Source organism: Salvelinus alpinus, chromosome 2, assembly GCF_045679555.1.
Source record: "Salvelinus alpinus chromosome 2, SLU_Salpinus.1, whole genome shotgun sequence".
NCBI classification, from domain to species: Eukaryota; Metazoa; Chordata; class Actinopteri; order Salmoniformes; family Salmonidae; genus Salvelinus; species Salvelinus alpinus.
Genome location: NC_092087.1, coordinates 101,163,274 through 101,187,074, shown reverse-complemented (window position 1 = coordinate 101,187,074; position 23,801 = coordinate 101,163,274). Strand labels below are relative to the sequence as shown.

At 41.7% G+C, this 23,801-nt stretch overlaps 1 pseudogene; it reads left to right on the top strand.

Annotated features, from left to right (window-relative positions):
- Positions 1–135: 135 nt before the first annotated feature.
- On the top strand, positions 136–22,306 carry LOC139542023 (zinc finger protein 585A-like; annotated as a pseudogene).
- The last annotated feature ends 1,495 nt before the right edge of the window (positions 22,307–23,801 follow it).

Sequence of the window (23,801 nt, the reverse complement as noted above, 5' to 3'; positions counted from 1 at the left end):
TAGGTGAGTCCAAACTTTTGACTGTACATATTACCTCAATCACCTCAACTACCTGGTACCTCAGCACATTGACCCAGTACTCCTTGTATATAGCCTCGTTACTACCTGGTACCTCAGCACATTGACCCGGTACCGGTACTCCTTGTATATAGCCTCGTTACTACCTGGTACCTCAGCACATTGACCCGGTACCGGTACTCCTTGTATATAGCCTCGTTACTACCTGGTACCTCAGCACATTGACCCGGTACCGGTACTCCTTGTATATAGCCTCGTTACTACCTGGTACCTCAGCACATTGACCCGGTACCGGTACTCCTTGTATATAGCCTCGTTACTACCTGGTACCTCAGCACATTGACCCGGTACCGGTACTCCTTGTATATAGCCTCGTTACTACCTGGTACCTCAGCACATTGACCCGGTACTCCTTGTATATAGCCTCGTTATTCCTTTAATATTGTTACTATTTCCTTTTTTCCCCACATTGTCTTTCTTTTTAAATCTGCGTTGTTAGGAAAAGGCTTGTAATTAACCATTTCACAATAAAAACCTGTTGTATTCGTGCGCATGTAACAAATAAAATGGAAATTTGATTTGAAAACCCATTGGATGAGAAGGTCAGACATCCCTCCCCTTTCACCTTCTTATCCAATGGGTTTTTGAGAAAGAGGCAAGGAGAGAGGACCTGAGGAATCAGGGAAATGAAATTGAGATTCTCCCCTTGTTTCCTCCATTTCTCACCTCCCGTTCAAAGTACAAATGCACTTTCAAAAGAGTAGTGAAGGAAACAAGGACAGAGGAAGCAAGCATTTGATGGCTAGTTTTCAGACAGACTCACTCACTAACACACACCGCTTTAAAAGAGTAAGAGTGTATTTCATTAGTGATTATTATTATTGTCAATGATTTTCTTGACAGAACCCATTGTATTATATTATTACAGTCGGAATTCTTACTGGTTGGTAGGTGTTCAAATACTTATGTCATGTAATAAAAGGCTAATTTAATTAATTAAATCATACAATGTGATGTTCTGGATTTTTGTTTTAGATTCCGTCTCTCACAGTTGAAGTGTACCTTTGATAAAAAAAATTACAGACCTCTACATGCTTTGTAAGTAGGAAACTTTGCACAATCGGCAGCGTATCAAATACTTGTTCTCCCCACTGTATATTCTATTAACAGTATAGAAATGGTGTAGTTGATATTTTTCCATTCTTCAGGAATGTTTAGCACGGCTAGAAATGAGATGTTGACTAAAGCACAAACCGATCTGGCTAGTAGGCATGACAAAGAAACACGCGGTGACATTGTGTTGTCGCTAGGTGGAGTCACGGTCTCATTGTGCCTGTCTAGACTTTTAGTCCTGTAACTTGTCATCCGATAAAGTCTGAGGGTTTTAATATGCCATGAATTAGAGGGACTGCTCGGTCTAAGCAACTTGAGGGTCATAATAATGGGAAGTATGGTTTGAAATCACAATGGCCTCATATGAACATGCCTGGAGGTTGGGTAGGAGTTGATATGAACAGGTCTGGAGGTTGGGTAGGAGGTGTTGATATGAACAGGTCTGGAGGTTGGGTAGGAGGTGTTGATATGAACAGGTCTGGAGGTTGGGTAGGAGGTGTTGATATGAACAGGTCTGGAGGTTGGGTAGGAGGTGTTGATATGAACAGGTCTGAAGGTTGGGTAGGAGGTGTTGATATGAACAGGTCTGGAGGTTGAGTAGGAGGTGTTGATATGAACAGGCCTGGAGGTTGGGTAGGAGGAGTTGATATGAACAGGTCTGAAGGTTGGGTAGGAGGTGTTGATATGAACAGGTCTGGAGGTTGGGTAGGAGGTGTTGATATGAACAGGTCTGGAGGTTGGGTAGGAGGTGTTGATATGAACAGGTCTGGAGGTTGGGTAGGAGGTGTTGATATGAACAGGTCTGGAGGTTGGGTAGGAGGTGTTATGAACAGGCCTGGAGGTTGGGTAGGAGGTGTTGATATGAACAGGTCTGGAGGTTGGGTAGGAGGTGTTGATATGAACAGGTCTGGAGGTTGGGTAGGAGGTGTTGATATGAACAGGTCTGGAGGTTGGGTAGGAGGTGTTATGAACAGGCCTGGAGGTTGGGTAGGAGGTGTTATGAACAGGCCTGGAGGTTGGGTAGGAGGAGTTGATATGAACAGGCCTGGAGGTTGGGTAGGAGGAGTTGATATGAACAGGCCTGGAGGTTGGGTAGGAGGTGATATGAACAGGCCTGGAGGTTGGGTAGGTGTTGATATGAACAGGCCTGGAGGTTGGGTAGGAAGTGTTGATATGAACAGGCCTGGAGGTTGGGTAGGAGTTGATATGAACAGGTCTGGAGGTTGGGTAGGAGGTGTTGATAACAGGCCTGGAGGTTGGGTAGGAGGTGTTGTCGTTTTCCTCTTCTACTTATTATGACTCGCCAGTCGTTGTCCAATCAGATTATGTGTGGAGGAACGGTCTAATATTCCTTCCAATGTGTTCTCCAATCAGATTATGTGTGGAGGAATGGTCTAATATTCCTTCCAATGTGTTCTCCAATCAGATTCTGTGTGGAGGAATGGTCTAATGTTCCTTGCAATGTGTTCTCCAATATCATAAAACACTTTGGCTCAGTGTCATTATTCTTGCAAGGTGAGGTACTGAAAGGTATTGAAAACAGGGGTGCCATTAATTTTGACCCTTATCTTTTTTTAGATCTTTAAAAAAAAAAAAATGTTGAAAAAAATATTTCTTCATCTGAGCAATTGTATTAGTATAAAATAAAATAATTTCCCCATTTATTTTGAGCATACAATATAATTTTGGACCACATTGAAAATCTAATATCCGTGTTATCAATAATTGTGGACCTGACTGTACATATATGTATTGTTACACCATGTAGGAGCAGTGTAGACCTAGTCTGTTCATTATATACATCTACATGATGTATTGTTACACCATGTAGGAGCAGTGTAGACCTAGCTTCTTACTGTGATATCTATTTGTTTGACTAAATATCTGTTTGTTGGACTATACTACAGATGTGCAGTAGTTTGGTTTGTTTTATATTCTCACGTATAGAAACAACACATGCTTCTGTATGTACGTTTCCATAAAATATTATTATTTTAATGAAATAGATCTGGAATAAACGTTTTCCCAACTGCGCTACGCAGCAGATAGTGACGTATAATCTAGTGGACGGGACGCTTCGTTAATAACAATAACAGCTAGCTAGCCAGCCACCTCGGTAGCTTTTTTAGCCAACATAGCGAAACATTGGAGCGCTTTAGACATTTTCGGTGTATATTAGTCATTGTGTTTTAAACACACGTCTGTCGTATCTACTATTTCCATATTTACGTTGTTGTTAGTCAGGTAACTTGGCTGGCTGGTTAAATTAGCAGTTGCACTAGGCTAACTAACATCCCAGACCATGAGTTTACTAAGCTATTCCCCCCTTGCTAAAGAAGACGGGGTCTGCTGGACGTGGAAAGAAGTTGTTGTGAAAGAGGAGAACGAAGTAGAGGCTGTCACAGTTAAACAAGAAGTCGAGGATGAGGCTGTTACAGTGAAAGAGGAAGACGTTTCAATGAAAGAAGAAGCTTTCAGAGTGAAAGAAGAGGAAGAAGCTTTCAGAGTGAAAGAAGAGGAGGAAGAGAAAGAGGATACAGTTTTTTCAGTGAAGGAGGAGATTACTGTCACATTGGAGGAGGAGGAAGAGGAATACGTTTTTGGAGTGAAGGAGGAGGGGGAGATCACTGTCACATTGGAGGAGGAAGAAGAGCAGAACGGATATCTGATTAACACCAGTGAGTATTGTCTTTAAAACAGGGTCACAAACTATGCAGTTGTTGAACTAATGTGTGCTTTTAAAATGTGATTCTACTGCAGTTCTACACTTACGTGGTTAAGGGTGCCGTGGGTAAGGGGTTAAGCGTGACGTGGGTAAGGGGTTAAGCGTGACGTGGGTAAGGGGTTAAGCGTGCCGTGGGTAAAGGGTTAAGCGTGACGTGGGTAAGGGGTTTTAAGCATGATGTGGAGAGGAGTGCCAGGAAACAGCCGTTAAGAGTGTGTTATTCATAGTGATCCACAGGGTTGAGTGCCTTGTTGCATTTGTAAAATGTCTATTATTGTTATTATATTATTTCTAAAATTGCAACATTGTTGCAGAGGTCTGAGAGGCAGATCCTGTAGCAAGGTTTATATAAAATCCCCTCTGTTGCAAACTAAATGTTAGACTATAGAAGCATGTGGTAATAATGTCGATGTTATTTTTTGACAGTGAAGATTGAGTTTTAGGTGAATGCACCAATTTGTAAGTCGCTCTGGATAAGAGCGTCTGCTAAATGACTTAAATGTAAATGTTATGAATTGTCTGGCTGGGCTGTGGGACAGTGGTTGTGCTGTCCATTACCCACGGTTGTCTGGCTGGGCTGTGGGACAGTGGTTGTGCTGTCCATTACCCACAGAGTATTGTGAATAGCACCCCTTTTCAGACATGTCGAAGCACCTCGGGCATTACGCGTCGATTAACATGAGTAACCAACGGCTATCAACCAATCTGCACCCAGGATTCAAATTTACCGTTTTATAAAGAGGGATCTAGTCTGGATTAAACCTCATAGGGAGACAGTTTTATCATGTGAAGGTTTCATTCAGGTCTCTCTGTTTTAACCAAGTACTCTCTTTGTCTTTGACAGAAGATAGACCAGACTCTCACTTCGACAGCGGGAAGAGTCGTTCAGGGGAATCAGACCCAGAGACGGCAAAACAATTAAGACCACACCACTGTTCCCAGTGTGGAAAGAGATTTACCTGGTTAGGGCACCTGAAAGAACATGAGAGGACACACACAGGAGAGAAGCCTTGCAACTGCTCTCAGTGTGGAAAGGATTTTACCCAGTTAGGGAACAAGAAAGACCATGAAAAAATAACACATTCAGCGGAGAAGCCTTTTCAATGCTCCCAGTGTGGAATGAGATTTACCGGATTAAAAAACCTGAAACTTCATCAAAGAACACACATAAGAGAGAAGCCTTTCCAATGCTCTCAGTGTGGAAAGAGATTTACCGAGTTAGGGATCCTGAAAAAACATGAGAGGATACACACAAGAGAAAAGCCCTACCCATGCTCACAGTGTGGCAAGAGTTTTACCCAGGTTGGGAGCATGAAACGACATGAGAGAGCACACACAGGAGAGAAGCCTTACCACTGAGAATGTGTTTTTGTTCATGCCACATTGTACAGAATGTAATCAAAAATACAGTTTGTTATTTTTTTATTTTAAAACAAATTGAATATGTTGGTTTAAAGCTACAATGTGTAACTTTTTGGGCGACCCCACCAAATTCACATAGAAATATTAGCTAAAGATCTTACATTCTTGTCAAATGCAAGTCGAAAAAGTGGTATATCTGTTCTATGTGTGGTATTTCTTTGCTTCCTGTTCTGAAGTTTAGTTTTTGTTTCTTTTACTTTCGGTTTAGTACACCAGTTTCAAACATCTGAAAATACAATATTTTTGGTTATGGAAAATATATTTAACAGTGGTTTTGATGGTACAATGATTCTCTACACCAACTACTATATGCGAAGGTCCAGTGACACAAATTTCCTCGGTGGTAAAGAATGGATATCGGGCGCTGTGGTACAGCGTAGTAACAAACATATTCGTCTACGACTTAGGAAACATGTTGTTAAATAAAATGTACATTAAATGAGACTAAGAACATGAATTAATTGCAACTTCTTTCGAACATTACTGAAGAACGAATTTGGTTGCATGTGCAAAAAGTGCACTGTGAACTATTAGACATGGGCCTTGAATTAACTTTAAAAATAATAAAATACAGTGCATGTTTTCTGGAGAACGAAGGAGAGTTGAACAAAAAAATAATCGTCTGAACGAAGGAGAGTTGAACAAAAATAATCATCTGAACGAAGGAGAGTTGAACAAAATAATCGTCTGGATGAAGGAGGGTTGAACAAAAATAATCATCTGAACGAAGGAGAGTTGAACAAAATAATCTGAATGCACAGAACGTCACTGTGGGCCGTGCAATATTCATGTATACGTCACTCTGGGCCTTGCCGTTGCATCAATGAGAGAAATTACACGTTCTCTCTCCTGCCAATGCTTTGAACTTTGGCACAAATGATGTGAGAGCAATTCTGAGACACTGGTGCAGGTGCTCATTGGTGAGCCTGGTGCGCCATCTGTTTATAATAAATTTCATTGTGGAGAAGGCTGATTTCACAGCTGTATGTGGAGCCAAACATGGTCAGGATGTATAGTGACAGTTTCTTGAGAACAGGGACATCAGCTGCAGGCACCATCTTTCCCCAGAAAGTGACCGGGTCACAATCACCAGCCTGCTCCTTCAAAAAGACACTGTTTCTTGCAGCTCAATCAACTCCATCTGCAGATTGAGACAGTGGACAATTGCAAATAAGCCAGTACCTTGGTTCTAACCTTAGGTACTGCTAATAAGCCAGTACCTTGGTTCTAACCCTAGGTACTGCTAATAAGCCAGTACCTTGGTTCTAACTATAGGTATTGCTAATAAGCCAGTACCTTGGTTCTAAACCTAGGTACTGCTAATAAGCGTGTACCTTGGTTCTAACCCTAGGTATTGCTAATAAGCCAGTACCTTGGTTCTAACCCTAGGTACTGCTAATAAGCCAGTACCTTGGTTCTAACCCTAGGTACTGCTAATAAGCCAGTACCTTGGTTCTAACCCTAGGTATCGCTAATAAGCCTGTACCTTGGTTCTAACCCTAGGTACTGCTAATAAGCGTGTACCTTGGTTCTAACCCTAGGTATTGCTAATAAGCCAGTACCTTGGTTCTAACCCTAGGTACTGCTAATAAGCCAGTACCTTGGTTCTAACCCTAGGTACTGCTAATAAGCCAGTACCTTGGTTCTAACCCTAGGTATCGCTAATAAGCCTGTACCTTGGTTCTAACCCTAGGTACTGCTAATAAGCCAGTACCTTGGTTCTAACCCTCGGTATTGCTAATAAGCGTGTACCTTGGTTCTAACTCTAGGTACTGCTAATAAGCGTATACCTTGGTTCTAACCCTAGGTATTGCTAATAAGCGAGTACTTTGGTTCTAACCCTAGGTATTGCTAATAAGCGAGTACCTTGGTTCTAACCCTAGGTATTGCTAATAAGCCAGTACCTTGGTTCTAACCCTAGGTATTGCTAATAAGCGTGTACCTTGGTTCTAACCCTAGGTACTGCTAATAAGCCAGTACCTTGGTTCTAACCCTCGGTATTGCTAATAAGCCAGTACCTTGGTTCCTACCCTAGGTATTGCTAATAAGCGAGTACCTTGGTTCTAACCCTAGGTATTGCTAATAAGCGTGTACCTTGGTTCTAACCCTAGGTACTGCTAATAAGCCAGTACCTTGGTTCTAACCCTCGGTATTGCTAATAAGCCAGTACCTTGGTTCCTACCCTAGGTATTGCTAATAAACGAGTACCTTGGTTCTAACCCTAGGTATTGTTAATAAGCGTGTACCTTGGTTCTAACCCTAGGTACTGCTAATAAGCGTGTACCTTGGTTCTAACCCTAGGTATTGCTAATAAGCAAGTACCTTGGTTCTAACCCTAGGTATCACTAATAAGCGTGTACCTTGGTTCTAACCCTAGGTATTGCTAATAAGCCAGTACCTTGGTTCTAACCCTAGGTATTGCTAATAAGCGAGTACCTTGGTTCTAACCCTAGGTATTGCTAATAAGCGTGTACCTTGGTTCTAACCCTAGGTACTGCTAATAAGCCAGTACCTTGGTTCTAACCCTAGGTATTGCTAATAAGCGAGTACCTTGGTTCTAACCCTAGGTATTGCTAATAAGCCAGTACCTTGGTTCTAACCCTAGGTATTGCTAATAAGCGTGTACCTTGGTTCTAACCCTAGGTACTGCTAATAAGCGTGTACCTTGGTTCTAACCCTAGGTACTGCTAATAAGCGTGTACCTTGGTTCTAACCCTAGGTACTGCTAATAAGGCATCTTATTTCTGACCACTTTAGAACTCCAACCAGAATATGACCAGTTTATGACCTCCCAATAATAATAATGTAATGCTGTGCTCAAGCATCTCACCACAGCAGTGGATGCAAATCAATCCATATATACAGACATATATATATATATATATATATATATATATATATATATATAATAGTACTTTTCACTGCTAATTCACAATATTTAAAATAACTAAAATATCCTCGGGTCCCATTAGCTATAACCGCTGAATATTTAGTTTGTATATAAAAATCACATCAGTAAAGAAATACAATTTCTATGTCAAATAACGTATTTTATTAACTGGGTGATGGGGGAGATTATATTATGAATAAAACCAAACAAGAAATAATTAGTGGCCGTCCTCCATTACCGCGTCTGTCTGGAGCATACTTTGGCACCAGTCCGAGGTCCCTTTTCCTGTAACTGTGGTCTGTCTGGAGCATACTTTGGCACCAGTCCGAGGTCCCTTTTCCTGTAACTGTGGTCTGTCTGGAGCATACTTTGGCACCAGTCCGAGGTCCCTTTTCCTGTAACTGTGGTCTGTCTGGAGCATACTTTAGTCCGAGGTCCCTTTTCCTGTAACTGTGGTCTGTCTGGAGCATACTTTGGCACCAGTCCGAGGTCCCCTTTCCCGTAACTGTGGTCTGTCTGGAGCATACTTTAGTCCGAGGTCCCTTTTCCCATAACTGTGGTCTGTCTGGAGCATACTTTAGCACCAGTCTGAGGTCCCTTTTCCTGTAACTGTGGTCTGTCCGGTGAATACTTTAGTCCGAGGTCCCTTTTCCTGTAACTGTGGTCGCAGACTGGTTGAGAAATTATTACAATAAAAGGGGAAAGCAGCACAATTTTACAATATGTTGACTAAAGAACTTTGTTAACTATTTGAATTGGAATAAATGCTGCACTTAGTAACAATGACCAACACAATTCCAGTCAAAATATAAGATTGTCTGTAGCCTCTACCATGACTATATCCAACCCAACTCCAAATGTTGCCTGTCATTACAGCCATAGTAAGACAGGTTACGGAAACAAACTGCATGTTACACCTGCCTTTGGAGCTGAACTTCATTCATGTTAGCAGCCAATAACAACTAGGGATATATGTCACATCTCTGGAGTCCAGACCAGAATCAACGAGGGATATATCATGTCACATCTCTGGAGTCCAGAGCAGAATCAACGAGGGATATATCATGTCACATCTCTGGAGTCCAGAGCAGAATCAACTAGGGATATATCATGTCACATCTCTGGAGTCCAGAGCAGAATCAACTAGGGATATATCATGTCACATCTCTGGAGTCCAGACCAGAATCAACGAGGGATATATCATGTCACATCTCTGGAGTCCAGAGCAGAATCAACTAGGGATATATCATGTCACATCTCTGGAGTCCAGAGCAGAATCAACTAGGGATATATCATGTCACATCTCTGGAGTCCAGAGCTACATCAACTAGGGATACATCATGTCACATCTCTGGAGTCCAGAGCAGAATCAACTAGGGATACATCATGTCACATCTCTGGAGTCCAGAGCTACATCAACTAGGGATACATCATGTCACATCTCTGGAGTCCAGACCAGAATCAACTAGGTATATACCATGTCACATCTCTGGAGTCCAGACCAGAATCAACTAGGGATATATCATGTCACATCTCTGGAGTCCAGAGCAGAATCATATGACCTACTTGTAGCAGAGGTTGCAGGATCAGTTGGAAGGATGTTCTGTCTGCACCGCCGCCATCACGTTGGAGGACAACCTGCCTGCAGAGCGCTCGTTGTCAGCCGGGGAAGCCCTTTTCTTCCTCACAAAATAAGAATTTGAAAATAAGAATTTGTTCTTAACTGACTTGCCTAGTTAAATAATGGTAAAATAAGTTTATATATTCTTATTCCATTCCTTTACTTAGATTTGGGTGTATTGGGTAGTTGTTATGGAATTGTTAGATATTACTTGTTAGATATTGCTGCACTGTCGGAACTAGTTGCACAAGCATTTTCGCTACACTCGCAATAACATCTGCTAAACATGTGTATATGACCAATAAAATTAGATTTGAATTTCTTTGGCTTTTATTATTATTATTATTTTTATCTAGGAACCTTTAGCCACTACAGTACTAGTCATCAAAGCTGTAGACATTAAAAACAGTCACTACCTCATGAATGTTCCATCAGTATTATTCCACCATGTCAGATTGTAAAAAGGATCATGTAACATGTTTATCTGAGTAAAAATGAATAATACATTGTGTAGTAGATGTTCTAACTTCTCATAAAAAAAATGTGGAACTAATCAATCAACACAGGTTTTCCTTTGTACTTCTTTACGTAATATTATTCTTTAATGAATTAAATGAAAAATAAACATTTTCCTCTACTGTTTTACCAACTCCAATCAACAGATGGCGATATGCGTCTTTCATGCGCCGTTGCTAGTGTGACGTATATTCTAGAGGACGGGACGCTTCTTCAACGAGAACAACACGGCTGTTGATTCAACCAGCTAACTGTTAGGTAGCGTGCTAGCCAACATACAACCGTAACATTGACGTTTTTTTAGACCGTTTCGGGGAGTTAAAAATACATGTATGTCGTATCCACTAGTTACCCCTTAATTTTCATATTTACATTTTTATTAGTCAACTAGCTGTCTGGTTAAGTTAGCAGTAGCCTAGTCGCTAATGATATTTAGCTAACGTTACCTCGCTAACAACCCTGACCATGAGCTCACTAAGCTACTCCCCCCCTATTGAAGAAGAAGAGGTCTGCTGGACAGAGAACGAGGAGGAAGATGAGGCTGTAGAGGTTGAGGCTGTTACAGTGAAAGAGGAGGAGGATGTTACTGTGAAAGAAGAGGAGGAAGATAAACATGACGATGCTGTGTTGGGCGTGAAAGAGGAAGAGGAGGAGATGACTATCACAGTGAAAGAAGAGGAAGACGTTTTTGAGGTGAAGGAGAGGGAGATGACTATCACAGTGAAAGAAGAGGAAGACGTTTTTGAGGTGAAGGAGGGGGAGATTACTGTCACATTGGAGGAGGAAGAGGAGGAGGTTGGAGATCTGATTAACACCCGTGAGTACTATCTATCAGTGACACAAACTCTGCAGTTGTTGAACTAATGTGTGGTTTTAAATGGGGCATTCTACTGAAGTTCTACACTTAAATATGTTGTTCAGTACTGTAGGAGTGGTTAAACTACACAGTAAGATGTGTGTAACGTCCAGAGTAGGGCCACCACCAAAACGTTCATTAACAATGGATCAAATGCATCCAATGACATTGACTGGAATTAGGACCGTATCCGACCACCAACAAAAAAATCTTGGTCGCCTGAAAGTCCAATTGATTGGTCGAAATTTGTAAATGTATATTTTTCCATATATAGACACACCCTATGTATGTGAGCTTGTCTGATGCTTTAAGCTTAGGGTTTGATGCTTTAAACTTACGGTCTGATGCTTTAAGCTTACGGTCTGATGCTTTAAACTTACGGTTTGATGAATTAAGACAAATGCCTCAAGAAGCCGCCTGAGATCTAGACAACCTGACCCAACTTTTCTCCTCCCTCTTTCTGCTGGCTTTCACAGATTCTCCCATTACTCTCCTAAAGTTGCCGGTAATACACGAGGACTTGGCAACCTTTCTCGTGGGATGAGAAATGCCAATTTATCTTACCATTTCTACCGATCTGCGTGCCAATTATGGTTTTTCATATGCACAGTTTCGTGGAACAGTTTCATTTAATTTATAATAACGTGTTCATGTCTCTAAATCATTGTCATGTGGTTAATCAAAATCCTATCTAAATATAAATGAAAATAATGAACCTAAAAGTAACTAAAATAGCCAACAAATAGAAACATTGCAGCCTGCAGGTAGAACAAATCCTGATTTAAAAAAATATATAATATCCTATAAATCACATTGGCTACACATGGCCTGTCTGCAACGAACTTGAAACATTGTTTAAGCTATTCACTTGGGTCTGTCTGGAAGCTTGCAACATTGTATAAAAGATTCTGAGATTCTGATTCTGAGCCCCTCAGAGTTTTCAGTGCCAGTGAGCTCAGGACAGACACAGCTGTAAGCTATTTGCATAAGGGATAAGAAGCAGTGCTTGACTTGGCTAGGAGCTCATCGGAGCTGAGTACCGGCACCTCACATGTTCTACTGCTTGATCTCCTGTTCCTCTCATAGATTATTAGCCCTAAAGTATTGTGGAGCTCCAGCACCTAAATATAAACAGTACCAGAACCCAGAATGAGTACCAGGAACCTATTCCAGTCCAAGTCAAGCACTGATAAGAAGTAATCAGGTAGGTCTATTTTATGACGTTTCTGCTGGATCAGAGCATTACATTTTTCCCTTTCACTCTATGTGGTTATCGAAAGAGAAAGAGCTGGAAAGATTTTTCAAATAAATTGAGGAACTATTGTAATTCTCAATGGATGTAAAAACAGACTTTGTTTGAGGTGAAGAAAACATTACTTTGAGAAGCTCCACAGCTTATTAGTGTTGGTGAGTTAAGACAATCAGAAATATTATCAGATCCCCAAATGGGCACATTTATATGCTTACATTTTCGCGCAAGCCAGGTAGTAGAGGTCGACCGATTAATCGGCATGGTGCACAGCTAGGCTGTGCACTCTGCAAACAATGTATCCACTCTGACAATGATAACGGGAAGACTGGAATAATAATATTGAATGCATTCTCAAAAATTACCGTAACCAAAGTAACACATTTTGTGGATTAGAAATGATAGGAATTAACAGTACATTTTCTACTGGTGGTACTTGTAATGGGGAATTGATAGACACTAAAACTCAAACTATTCACAGAATGAAGTTATGAAACAATGTGCACAAATTGGCAGGAGAGAGTGCGTTCTGGAGAGAGAAGTGCATTGTGGTCAATCCGACGTCTGTATTGGCCATGCAGCATTTACGTTGATACGGCCTCAGCGGAACTCAGGGCATTCATACTTCTTGCTTCGCGGCGGAATGCTGAGCTGTTGTGAAGGAAGTGAGTTTGTGTTTATACAGGATGTACCGCCCCCACCTACCGTCAACCAATCATGTCAATACAGAGCTATACAGAGCCATGGCGATGCGGTACAGAGCTCGATTTGGCCTCTGTATGCCTCCGGAGGCTCCATAATTGCGTCACACCCTCCATATGGATCCACCAACCACATTTTCGGATCAAGCATACATTTGCTTTTAGTCTAGGCCTCCGCAATGGATTCGTTTATTGAGATGGGCGCAAATATACATGTGTGTTACTGCTTGACTAAAACCATCTCGGTCAACAAACAGCCTAATGACCAAACAATTGACCAGTCAACTAATTGGGGTCAGCCCTAACTGAAATACTGTAGTCCTCATTATCTATTATTATAGAGCTCTGTTCAGCCTGTAAACATGACATTATCTATTATTATAGAGCTCTGCTCAGCCTGTAAACATGACATTATCTATTATTATAGAGCTCTGTTCAGCCTGTAAACATGACATTATCTATTATTATAGAGCTCTGTTCAGCCTGTAAACATGACGTTATCTATTATTATAGAGCTCTGCTCAGCCTGAAGATATGACATTATCTATTATTATAGAGCTCTGCTCAGCCTGAAGATGTGACATGATCTATTATTATAGAGCTCTGTTCAGCCTGTAAACATGACATGATCTATTATTATAGAGCTCTGTTCAGCCTGTAAACATGACATCATCTATTATTATAGAGCTCTGCTCAGCCTGTAAACATGACATTATCTATTATTATAGAGCTCTGTTCAGCCTATAAACATGACATTATCTATTATTATAGAGCTCTGTTCAGCCTGTAAACATGACATTATCTATTATTATAGAGCTCTGTTCAGCCTATAAACATGACATTATCTATTATTATAGAGCTCTGTTCAGCCTGTAAACATGACATTATCTATTATTATAGAGCTCTGTTCAGCCTGTAAACATGACATTATCTATTATTATAGAGCTCTGTTCAGCCTATAAACATGACATTATCTATTATTATAGAGCTCTGTTCAGCCTATAAACATGACATTATCTAATATTATAGAGCTCTGTTCAGCCTATAAACATGACATTATCTATTATTATAGAGCTCTGTTCAGCCTGTAAACATGACATTCCACGAGAGCCAGGTTATAGCGGTCTGCTCAACCTCTGCAGATCCTCTCAGGCTCTGTCAGGTTAGATGAGGAGCATCGCTGCACAGCTATTTTCAGGTCTCTCCAGAGATGTTCAATCGGTTTCAAGTCTGGCCTCTGGCTGGGTCACTCAAGGACATCCAGAGACTTGTCCCGAAGCCACTCCTGCGTTGTCTTGGCTGTGTGCTAAGGGTCGTTGTCCTGTTGGAAGGTGAACAGTCTGAGGTCCTTATCAAGGATCTCTCTGTACTTTGCTCCGTTTATCTTTCCCTCGATCCTGACTAGTTTCCCAGTCCCTGCCGCTGAACAACATCCCCACAGCATGATGGCGCCACCACCATGCTTCACAGTAGGGATTGTTGTGGACATTCTTATATAGGACACTAAAAGTCAATATTAAATGAATCACTTTTTATTGTCAGCAAGCTGGAGAGGTCACGGTCAAACTTAGATGCGTAAGTACCAGTGTGGAGTGAGCTGTGAAAGGGCCTTCCTTACATATCAAATCAAATGTATTTATATAGCCCTTCTTACATCAGCTGATATCTCAAAAGTGCTGTACAGAAACCCAGCCTAAAACCCCAAACAGCAAGCAATGCAGGTGTAGAAGCACGGTGGCTAGGAAAAAACTCCCTAGAAAGGCCAAAACTTAGGAAGAAACCTAGAGAGGAACCAGGCTATGAGGGGTGGCCAGTCCTCTTCTGGCTGTGCCGGGTGGAGATTATAACAGAACATGGCCAAGATGTTCAAATGTTCATAAATGACCAGCATGGTCAAATAATAATAATCACAGTAGTTGTCGAGGGTAGAGCCTTATGTTGTCTTATATACTGATATCTAAACCTACATAAACATGATTCATTGGATCGGTTCACACGTGTGACTGGCTCCGTCTATCTTAACTTAAAGAACATATTCTGGGCGTTCTGACAGATGTTCCTCCGGAGGGGCCCCTCCCCCTCGTCTCTTGACAGGAACCAAGGATTGTTTATGACACCAAAGATAAGATGCACAAAGTAAATTTCATCTGTTTACATTCCATCCTTTTATCACTTGTGTGATAACAATAATTACATGTTAAAGTAAGCATTTAGATTTTAGCTTCTATCAAAAGGAGTTTCTATAAAATGATATTATAATAAATTGTTTTTTAAATTTTTTATTTAACCTTTCTTTAACTAGGCAAGTTAAATAAAGCTAAAAACCTACAATCAGAAAGTTAAAACCAATGTTGAGTGAGTATATGAAAAAGAATACACACATACATACACAAGGGATCTGTAGATTCAGAGGTGAATAACTCTCTCAATGTTATCCATTGGTTTCCAAACCTCTTTCCACAGTTGGGTTGGATTGACCTGTGTTTTTCACCAACTGTCCCTGGGACGTCAACCTAAAACCCTGCTGTTTAACAATTCTACTAATACCTTCAAAAGGTTGGTGCTGGCTCATCAGCTCAGTGTCCAACGTAATGTAAAACGGATTTAAGGTTTAGATGACCTGACCCTTAACTTAAAAGAAAACCATAGAAAACAACCTTCAACCATTAATCATCGTCTGCATCTACAGGGGAAATGGGACTCTAATCCAGAGTTGGCAGCTCAATAGTTTCACTGTTCTCTGTAGGAGCAGAAAACATGACAGCTGCTGAAATCTTACCAGCCAGAGAGGCACAAATCACCTTAAAGCATGTTAATAACACAATTAAACAAACAAAACAAAAAACACACACTGCAGCCCACTGGGCATCTGGGATCCCCAATTTACAAGCAGGGATTCAAACCAAGTTGCAAGCGTCCAATCTGGTTTTGGTGAATTATTCTTAGCGACAGTGGTAATGTATTCGGCAAGATCAGTCACATTAGAAGAGTGATCTGGGACAAAAGTACAACATTCATCACCAATGATTGCATATGTGCCCCCTTGACCTGCCAAAATATAGTCAAGGACCTCTCTGTTTTGAAGCGCTGACTTACGCAATTCTTTCATTTCCCCCATTTAATTCTTCCAGGGCATTTCGAGTAGCATTGCCAATTTTCTCTGTGTCTAGAGATTTGATTTAACGCATGCATGCAACTCCATACCCAGGAAAAAAAACACCCCCAAAGAACCTGGAGGCCGGCGCCTGAGTGTGAGTGATGCCAGCCAGAGATCTCTTATCTCTCCTCATTCCACCAGGTCTGTAGTCTTTAAACAAAGCCTTCAGATCCCTCTCATTATTCTGAACGGTTGTCATAGCTGTCACCACAAACCCTACAGTACACGTCCCTCCCCAGTTCGATGGAATGCTACAGTAAGCCATTTTCCCACACAACCAATAGGTTCCATTTGGAGCTCCTCTGAAAGAACACTATTCTGATGATAATTTCCTATTGGATTTTGACCTCTAGGTACCCTCTATAAGGTCGGAGGTCACCATAAAGCAGGCCTTAGTGATTGGTACATCAACCCATGGGTGTCCTGAAGTGATTCAAATATAAAGTCTATTCAACCCCACCAAGGCAGCCTTGATGTAATGTTTTGACCCAGGGAAGGATGAAACAAGGAACTGTTTAGGCCAGAGTCTTTAGGTCTCCCCTCAGGAGGGTGGCACAGTGTTACAGCCTTGTAGAAGAGTCATTTCAGTCTCTCTGCAGTCTTCCTGTTTAGGTCTGCCCTCCCCTCAGGAGGGTGGCACAGTGTTACAACCTTGTAGAAGAGGCATTTCAGTCTCTCTGCAGTCTTCCTGTTTAGGTCTGCCCTCCCCTCAGGAGGGTGGCACAGTGTTACAGCCTTGTAGAAGAGGCATTTCAGTCTCTCTGCAGTCTTCCTGTTTAGGTCTGCCCTCCCCTCAGGAGGGTGGCACAGTGTTACAGCCTTGTAGAAGAGGCATTTCAGTTTCTCTGCAGTCTTCCTGTTTAGGTCTGCCCTCCCCTCAGGAGGGTGGCACAGTGTTACAGCCTTGTAGAAGAGGCATTTCAGTCTCTCTGCAGTCTTCCTGTTTAGGTCTGCCCTCCCCTCAGGAGGGTGGCACAGTGTTACAACCTTGCAGAAGAGGCATTTCAGTCTCTCTGCAGTCTTCCTGTGCACATCTTTGTTTAATAAAACGACACAGAAGTTGTTCAGCTAATCTCTTGCATCCATCATAGCCTGAAGGAAGGGAGGGGCAGTTCCCCCTGCTGCTCCGTAACCAAGCACCAGGGTCTCGAAGATTATGCATTTTATTGAGGGATCTAGTCTAGATTAAACCTTGTAGAAAGACAGTTGTATCATGTAGAGGTTTCATTTAGATCTCTCTGTTTAAACAAATACTATGTTTGTCTTCAGCAGGTGAAAGACCAGACTCTCACAGCAGGAAGAGTCCTTCAGACCCAGAGAAGACCAAACCAGCAAAACCACACCACTGCTCCCAGTGTGGAAAGAGTTTTACCTGGTTAGGGAGTCTGAAATCACATAAGCGCACACACACAGGAGATAAGCCTTTCAATTGCTCCCAGTGTGGAAAGAGTTTTACTGAGTTAGGGACACTGAAAAAGCATGAGAGGACACACACAGGAGAGAAGCCTTTCCAGTGCTCCCTATGTGGAAAGAGATTTACCCAGTTAGCGAACATGAAAAGGCATGAAGGAACACACACGGGAGAGAAGCCATATCAATGCTCCCAGTGTGAAAAGACATTTTCCTCATCAGGGGAATTGAAAAAACATGAGAGAACACACTTAGTAGAGAGGCCTTTCCAATGCTCTCGGTGTGGAAAGAGTTTTAGCCTGTTAGGGAGTCTACACACGCATGAGAGAACACACACAGGGGAGAAGCCCTTCTGCTGCTCAGACTGTGGAAAGTGTTTTACCTGGTTAGGGAATCTGAAATCACATGAGCGGACACACACAGGAGATAAGCCTTTCAACTGCTCCCAGTGTGGAAAAAGTTTTACCCAGTTAGGGAACTTGAAAACACATGAGATGACACACACAGGAGAGAAACCTTTCCACTGCTCCCAGTGTGGAAAGGGGTTTAGACATGCAGGGAACCTGAAAGTGCATGAAAGACGACACACTGGAGAGAAGCCATATAAATGCTCACAGTGTGAAATAACATTTTCCTCGTCAGGGGACCTGAAAAAACATGAGAGAACACACTCTATAAAGAGGCCTTTCCAATGCTCTCAGTGTGGAAAGAGTTTTACCCAGTTAGGGAATCTACAAAAGCATGAGAGAACGCACACAGGGGAGAAGCCCTACCATTGCTCAGACTGTCGAAAGAGATTTACCCAGATAGGGGACCTGAAATCACATGAACTGACACACACAGGAGAGAAGACTTTCCAATGCTCCCAGTGTGGAAAAGGTTTTACAGAGTTAGGGACACTGAAAAAGCACGAGAGGACACACACTGGTGAGAAGCCTTTCCAATGTTCCCAATGTGGAAAGAGTTTTACCCAGTTAGCGAACATGAAAAGGCATGAAGGAACACACACTGGAGAGAAGCCATATCAATGTTCCCAGTGTGAAAATACATTTTCCTCATCAGGGGACCTGAAAACACATGAGATGACACACTTAGTAGAGAAGCCTTTCCAATGTTCTCAGTGTGGAAAGAGTTTTACCTGGTTAGGGAATCTGAAATCACATGAGCGCACACACACAGGGGATAAACCTTTCCACTGCTCCCAGTGTGGAAAAGGTTTTACTCAGTTAGGGAACTTGAAGACACATGAAATGACACACACAGGAGAGAAGCCTTTCCACTGCTCCCAGTGTGGGAAAGGGTTTAGACACGCAGGGAACCTGAAAGTGCATGAAAGAATACACACTGGAGAGAAGCCATATCAATGCTCCCAGTGTGAAATGAGATTTTTCTCATCAGGGGACCTGAAAAAACATGAGAGAACACACTCTGTAGATAGGCCTTTCCAATGCTCCCATTGTGGAAAGAGTTTTACCCAGTTAAGGAATCTACAAACACACGAGAGAATGCACACAGGGGAGAAGCCCCACCACTGCTCAGACTGTGGAAAAAGATTTACCCAGATAGGGGATCTGAAATCACATGAGCTGACACACACAGGAGATAAGCCTTTCCAATGCTCCCTGTGTGGAAAAAGTTTTCCCCGGTTAGGGAACTTGAAAATGCATGAGAGAATACACACAGGAGAGAAGCCTTTCCACTGCTTCCTGTGCGGAAAGAGTTTTGCCGAGTTAGGGACACTGAAAAAGCATGAGAGGACGCACACAGGAGAGAAGCCTTTCCAATGTTCCCAATGTGAAAAGAGTTTTACCCAGTTAGCGAACATGAAAAGGCATGAAGGAACACACACTGGAGAGAAGCCATATCGATGCCCCCAGTGTGAAAATACATTTTCCTCATTAGGGGACCTGAAAGCACATGAGAGAACACACTTAGTAGAAAGGCCTTCCCAATGCTCTCAGTGTGGAAAAAGTTTTCCCCGGTTAGGGAACTTGAAAATGCATGAGAGAATGCACACAGGAGAGAAGCCTTTCCAATGCTCCCACTGTGGAATTTTTTTTGCCCGGTCAGGGACATTGAAAATGCATGAGAGATTACACACAGGAGAGAAGCCTTTCCAATGCTCCCAGTGTGGAAAGAGTTTTACAGAGTTAGGGACACTGAAAAAGCATGAGAGGACACACACAGGAGAGAAGCCTTTCCAATGTTCCCAATGTGAAAAGAGTTTTACCCAGTTAGCAAACATGAAAAGGCATGAAGGAACACACACTGGAGAGAAGCCTTTCCAATAATGTCATTGTGGAAAGACATTTTCCCGGTCAGAGGACCTGAAATCACATGAGAGAATAGCTGTGGGTTCTGACTTATTTTTTTGACTAATAATTTGTGTTTTGGTTTATGCAACATCAAATCATATTGTATGTATGAAAGCTTCCTCTAAAATAGGCCTACCTTTTGTGTTTTGTTTATTCTTCTCAAGACATGATCACATCTATAATCAGAATATATATTTTTGTATGTGTTTTTTGATTATGTATTTTGATTGATTAAATACAAGTCTAGAGTTAGATATTGGTATTTCAAAATGTAAATGATTAAATAGATTAATAGAATGATAGAATGTGCATTTCTTGATTCTAACCTTGAAACCGCTTGAATTTGATATGATTTGGATATTACTAAAGATTTGATTGGATATATTTTTTGGGATGTTGCAAATTGAATTTGATTGAATACATGATTTGGATATTGCAAAATGTAAATGATTAAATTACAGTGCCTTCGAAAGTATTCAGACCATTTGACATTTTGTTATGTTACAGCCTTATTCTAAAATTGATTAAATATAACACATTCTTCAGAAATCTACACACAATACCCCATAATGACAAAGCAAAAACAGGTTTTTGGAATTTGTAGTAATTTTATTAAAAATAAAAAACAAATACTTTTTTTTACATAAGTATTCAGACCCTTTGCTATGAGACTCGAAATGGAGCTCAGGTGCATCCTGTTTCCATTGATCATCCTTGAGATGTTTCTAGAACTAGATTGGAGTCCACCTGTGGTAAATTCAATTGATTGGACATGATTTGGAAAGGCACACACCTGTCTATATAAGGTCCCACAGTTGACAATGCATGTCAGAGCAAAAACCAAGCCATGAGGTCGAAGGAATTGTCCGTAGAGCGCCGAGACAGGATTGTGTTGAGGCACAGATCTGGGGAAGGGTACCAAAACATGTCTGCATCATTGAAGGTCCCCAAGAACACAGTGTCCATCATTCTTCAATGGAAGAAGTATGGAACCACCAAGACTCTTTCTAGAGCTGGCCGCCCGGCCAAATTCGGCAATCGGGGGAGAAGGGCCTTGGTCAGGGAGGTGACCAAGAACCTGATGGTCACTGACAGAGCTCTATAGTTCCTCTGTGGAGATGGGAGAAACTTCTAGAAGGACAACCATCTCTGCAACACTCCACCAATCAGACCTTTATGGTAGAGTGGCCAGACGGAAGCCACTCCTCAGTAAAAGGCACATTAAATCCTGCATGGAGTTTGCCAAACTGCACCTAAAGACTCAGACCACGAGAAACAAGATTCTCTGGTCTGATGAAACCAAGATTGAACTCTTTGGCCTGAATGCCAAGCATCCAGGCCAAACTTGGCACCATCCTTATGGTGAAGCATGGTGGTGGCAGCATCATGCTATGGGGATGTTTTTCAGCAGCAGGGAGTGGGAGACTAGTCAGGATTGAGGTAAAGATGAACGGAGCAAAGTACAGAAAGATCCTTGATGAAAACCTGCTCCAGAGTGCTCAGGACCTCAGACTGGGGTGAAGATTCACCTTCCAACAGGACAACGACCCTAAGCACACAGCAAAGACAACGCAGGAGTGGCTTCGGAACAAGTCTCTGAATGTCCTTGAGTGGTCCAGCCAGAGGCCGGACTTAAACCCGATTGAACATCTCAGAAGAGACCTGAATATAGCTGTGCAGTGACACTCCCCATCCAACCTGGCATAGTTTAAGATTAAGAAGATCTGCAGAGAAGAATGGGAGAAACTCCCTAAATACAGGTGTGACAAGCTTGTAGTATTATACCCAAGAAGACTTGTGGTTGTAATTGCTGCCAAAGGTGCTTCAACAAAGTACTGAGTAAAGGGTCTGAATACTTATGTAAATGTAATATTTCAGTTTATTTTATTTTATGAATTAGCAAAAAATAATCTAAAAACATTTTTGCTTTGTCATTATGGGATATTGTGTGTAGATTGATGAGGGGAAAAACATATTTAAATCAATTTTAGAATAAGGCTGTAATGTAACAAAAAATGGAAAAGGTCAAGGGGTCTGAATACTCTCCGAAGGCACTGTAGATTTGTAGAATGTGCATTTCTTGATTCTAACCTTGAAACCTGTTGAATTTTGTCATTAAGTTCATTTGTGTACTAGTCATCAAGTTAACGGAGTATACAAATGTGATGACGTTGTTCTGATAATACGATGTTGACATGAAAAACATTCACCACCACATGAATGTTCACATTAGCATTATTCCACCAAGTCAGAGAACTAAAAGGATTTGATTAATGCAACATATTATCTGAAAAATAAAATGAATTTTTGTGACAGTGTTAGCCATTATTTTTAACTGTGTTAGTGGATGTTCATTATATATATACGTCTACATCTATGTACTGTTACTGGACTCCATAAAAACACCATACAGCTACGACTGGAAGTCACTTTTTCTTAGCAGGGGCCTCATTTATATAAAAAATCTTCGATTTATACTTAAACTTAGTCGTAAGATCATTTCCTGACGGTGTGCTTACATTCGATTCATAAAAGATACTGAGCATTACAAAAAAAACATTGCTTACCCAGGTTCTAAGAAGGCCATTTTGTAATTTAAGCACCTTGTGATCTATAAATCTCAAATTAACTTTAAAAAATGATGGCACCAGAACGTGCCTTACAATCAGCGATTTCCCTGTATAGAATGCTAGTACAAATGACGGTTAAGTCAGGAATAGCCCAAAAAGGACCAAAAGAGAAAAGCAAACTTTTTGGAAGACGAGATCACAGCGATGGTAGAGGAGATTGAAGACAGGCAACACGTATTATTAGGTGGACTCAGGGGCGCCGCCAGGGATTTTAGGCCCCATGAAAAGATATCACATTGGTCCCCACCACCACAGGCCGCACCAACCCTGCGCAATAGCTGTAACCACACCTCCAGAACCCAATCGACCCATTCAAAGCTTTAAATAACTCTACCTGATGGTGCCGCTAGAGGAAAGGTCAGGTGGTCACCAAATCAATAGGTTTCTTCCACTTGGGGACTTGATTGTGCACGGAAACGGTGAAGTCGGCGCACGAAACCCTCACGACTGGATCACAGGATCACAGTAAGTAATGAAGAGAATGTGAAACTTGGTTGTCGGTAACTTAATATACAAGACATGCACTGATTTATTTCATTATTTTATTTACATAGAAACGGGGGAAGCTGCGTTGCAGCCCGTGCGCCCTCCACCCAGGGATAAAGTGCGTGAGGCTCCCAAATCAGCAGGTGCCAGGAGTGAGGGGGAAGGTTTAGGCCATAGGTGTCGAGGGTCCGTCCAAGTCCACGAGGCCCCGGTTCCAAAGCGTTGCAGGTGCAAGGAGTGAGGGGGAATGTTTGGCCACAAGTGTAGAGGGTCTATAGGGGTGGCAGGTAGCCTAGTGGTTAGAGCGTTGGACCAGTAACCGGAAGGTTGCAAGAAAAAAATCTGTCTTTCTGCCCCTGAACAAGGCAGTTAGTTCCTAGGCCGTCATTGAAAATAAGAATTTGTTCTTAACTGAGTTGCCTAGTTAAATAAAGGTCAAATGAAATCCACGTCTGCCTCCACGTCAGTCCTGCAAACCCAGAACGAGTTGAACACATTGGGTGGGCAGATTGTGGACTGAACTCGGAAGAATACGCAGGGATTTTGATTCATTTAAATAATAGAATTGTTGAACGTTTTCCACAACATGAATAAAAAACCTATGCTTTGTAAATTATCTGGTATTCTGTTTCTTACCACCAATCTCTGTATGAGCTGCCGCCTCCTCACTGCATCAGGCCAACATTTTATAT